The sequence below is a fragment of the Wasmannia auropunctata genome, unplaced genomic scaffold (genome assembly GCF_000956235.1).
Source record: "Wasmannia auropunctata unplaced genomic scaffold, wasmannia.A_1.0 LD334315.1, whole genome shotgun sequence".
Taxonomy (NCBI): Eukaryota; Metazoa; Arthropoda; class Insecta; order Hymenoptera; family Formicidae; genus Wasmannia; species Wasmannia auropunctata.
Window position 1 is genome coordinate 6,383 of NW_012028575.1, and position 1,057 is coordinate 7,439.

The window sequence follows — 1,057 nt, forward strand, 5'->3', positions numbered from 1 at the left end:
TTTATTAGCCCGGGCTTTGTTTTAACTCCCCCTTTCGAGCGCTATCCCCTGGCGGAAAGTCTAAGCACGCGCGCTTGCCAAAGTCCGCGCGGCGCCGGGTGCACGTGTGCCCGTTCCGGTGTACGCGTGGTGCCGGGTGCGCGCGCGCTCGCTTCGGTCGTCCCTGGCGGCGGTCGGGGTTTTCGCGTGCGGGCGCTTGCTTGCTATTTGAACTTATAAAGGGGCGCACCGCGCCCTTGAGCGCAACCGGAGTTGCGCCTCCCGGTGACTGACAGTCAACCGGCTTCCCGACTGGCGTTTGTCGAGGAATGGTGCATTTTCGGGTGCACCGTTACACTGTAGAAAACCGATCAGGAAAAATTTTAACTTCAATAATATCTTATTTTGCCAGGTTCTACTATTTACAGCGATTGTTGGCGTGCGTACAATAATTTGAAAAATTATAACTACAAACATTACATAGTAAATCACAGAGAAAATTTTATGAATCCACAAACGGGAGTCCATACAAAAAATATAGAACATCTTTGGCGTAACATTCGAGGTGGAATTCCACGATACGGAACTCAAAAACACCATTACACTCATTATTTGGCTGAGTTTCTTTTAAAAAAAAATATCAATATCATGAACGAGTAACGATGCATCCCTGAAAGTGCATCGTTATTGATGGAGGAGGATTAATTTATATGCAGACGACAATGTGAGGTTTAATATGAGATTATGTATTATACGTTATTCAAAGATGCACACAGGGCAAAAACGAAACTATAGCGATTGATACAGTTAGTGGGCAAGACCCGATGAAAGATGCAGAAGACTGCATCTTTCATCGAGTCTTGCCCACTAACTGTATCAATCGCTAAAGTTTCGTTTTTGCCCTGTGTGCATCTGTGTATAACATTGTGTACATCTTTGAAGAGCGGGACACGGCGCCTCAACAGGGGACCCGTAAGACAGAGTCATCTATGTTGTGACATCATAATCAAAAAGATACTACGGCTAGGAACATTTATTTCCAACACCTCCTCTTGTTCTTGACGTCATCCTCATTTGT

At 45.5% G+C, this 1,057-nt stretch overlaps 1 pseudogene; it reads left to right on the forward strand.

Annotated features, from left to right (window-relative positions):
• LOC105458782 overlaps positions 1 to 1,057 on the forward strand; it is a 6,991-nt pseudogene that overhangs the window by 4,249 nt on the left and 1,685 nt on the right.